This window comes from Capsella rubella, unplaced genomic scaffold, assembly GCF_000375325.1.
Source record: "Capsella rubella cultivar Monte Gargano unplaced genomic scaffold, Caprub1_0 scaffold_6, whole genome shotgun sequence".
Taxonomy (NCBI): Eukaryota; Viridiplantae; Streptophyta; class Magnoliopsida; order Brassicales; family Brassicaceae; genus Capsella; species Capsella rubella.
In genome coordinates, this window is record NW_006238918.1 from 11,338,203 (window position 1) to 11,340,550 (window position 2,348).

Sequence of the window (2,348 nt, forward strand, 5' to 3'; positions counted from 1 at the left end):
GATGTGCTATAGGTTGTTGATAAGCACTATGGGACTGTTGCTGAAGGTTGAAAGCCTGTTTTTGACTGAAGCCAACAAATGGCTTGTTCTGGAATTGTTGTTGCTGAGAGGGATAGACTTGATCTTGAGGGTTGGCAACGTTGGTGCTTCTATAAGACAGATTCGGGTTGGTTTGATAGTTGTTGTAACCCTTTTGGTAACCTCCTTGATTCTGAATATAGCTCACCTCCTCAGTGTTGTCACAATCACCTTCATGAGGTTGAAAGGTCTCCTCCTCTTGAACAAAGTGAACACTCTTCTGCTGGTTCATCAAAAACTTGTCGAGTTTGTCGTTAAGTGCCTTCATATCCTTCTTATACTTGTCATCTTGGTCGGTGTTTACACGGACGGTTATGTCATAGTCCTCGTTGTAAGTTCCATTACACTGAGCTAGATTCTCCACGAGTTCCTAACCGGCTTCAACATCCTTGTTTAGAAAATTTCCATTGTTGGCCGTATCAAGAAGTAGGCAAAACTTGGGCAGTATTCCTCGGTAGAGAGTACTAAGGAGCGACTCGTTGCTGAAACCGTGATGAGAACATTGGGACTGGTAGCTCTTGAATCGCTCATGTGCCTCATAGAAGGTTTCATTGTTCCGCTGTGCAAAGCTAGAGATGTCGTTCCTTAATCTTGCGGTTCGTGCATTGGAGAAAAACTTAGAAAAAAACGCTTTCTTGCACTCTTCCCAAGTTGTGATTGATCCAGTTGGTAGTGACTTCTCCCATTGATGAGCTTTATCGCCAAGGGAGAAAGGGAACAATCTAAGGTTGAACCCGTCTTCACTAACACCGTTGATTTTGGTTAGGCCACACATTCTGTCCAATTTGTCCAGGTGGTCGAGAGGATCTTCCATGGACATTCCATGAAACTTCTTGCCTTGTATCATCGAAATGAGACTACTCTTGATTTCGAAGTTATTGTTTTGAACTACTGGAGGAACTATACCCTGATGAGTGGTATGATTTCGTGGGGCATCACCGGCTCCTATTAGTGTAGGTGCCCTTGGTGGAGGGTCCATCTCCACTTGCTGATTGTTGATGTCTGATGTCTGAACGCGTTGCTTTCGGAGTTGTCTAGGCAAACAGTCAATGTTATTGAGATAATTGAGTAGGTGCTGATTGCCTTTGGATCTGGTGTGCATGCAAGGTAGCTCGATCACTAACACGTGGTAGGCTCGATCAGATCGGATGTAGATTCGGTCGAGTGCAGAGAGTAGCTCGGTCGAGTACACCTGAAATGCAAAACAGACAAGTAGGAAGGTAGAAATTAGTAAGCGAATGTAAACGAAATAGAAAGAACTTGATCTAGATAGAACTGGAATCCTAAGTAGAACAAATAACACCCAAATGGCAGCGGCGCCAAATTGAAACAAGGTTTTTGTGTGTTCTTGGAGTTAAATTCCCATTGCAATGTAGTACATGAGGTTATCGATCCAAATGGGTGTATTGCAAACAATCAAGATATAGCAGAACTAATCAAGTCAAGCCAAACAGTTGAAAGTTTGGTTTTAAGAACTCTAATGCATAAAAGTAAACTACAGAATAAAAAACTAAAATATCTAAGAGAACTACTTAAACGAAACTAAGAATGCAAGAACTACAGAAGCAATATTGAAAGCAGAAATGAAAGCAGGTAAACAATCAGATAAACAAGGGTCTTAAGGTTGGGTTAATTGGGTGATGAATCCTCTTAATCTCTTGGGGATGCTTAACATTCTCAAATAGATCTAATCCTAGACAATGAACCACTTAACCTAATCAATCCAATCTCTTGGCAAAGATTATCAGATCTATAGCACTTTCTAATCTCAACTTTCATTAATGAAACATACTATAGATAGGCATAAAGAACAAGCTCATTAATGTCAATATACTCCTTAACAGCCAATCTCTTGGGTAAGTAAATAGATCTCTGGCATTAGTGGATCAGATATTCCATTTGAACACTTTTTGAGTGCTGGAATGTCTAAGATCTAATCCCACATGGTTAATGCTAAGATTAGCAATTAAATCTCCTAATCCATAAGGCATCCACCTAAATCTATACTTAAGCATCCCTAGAAACTAAGATTCCTCATCACCTAACCCATCCTCTAAACCCAAAAAACTACTCATATCTGAAATTCATCATTAAGAACATAAACCCAGAAATCTTTAAATCTTGCATAACTAGATAGATAATGATCTAAGGAGCAAAATAATACAAAGAAGCAACACTAAAAACTCAATAGATCAAAAGATATTAAGATTACAAGTTTCTGGAAATGTTTGGTGGCTACAGAGAAAAACATAATAACAACTCGATTTTTG

At 39.5% G+C, this 2,348-nt stretch overlaps 1 non-coding gene across 1 annotated transcript; it reads left to right on the forward strand.

The window, feature by feature from the left end:
• Positions 1–563: 563 nt before the first annotated feature.
• Positions 564–670, forward strand: LOC111830286. Its single transcript, XR_002833670.1, has one exon. It is a non-coding gene; the product is annotated as a small nucleolar RNA R71 (small nucleolar RNA).
• Positions 671–2,348: the final 1,678 nt, after the last annotated feature.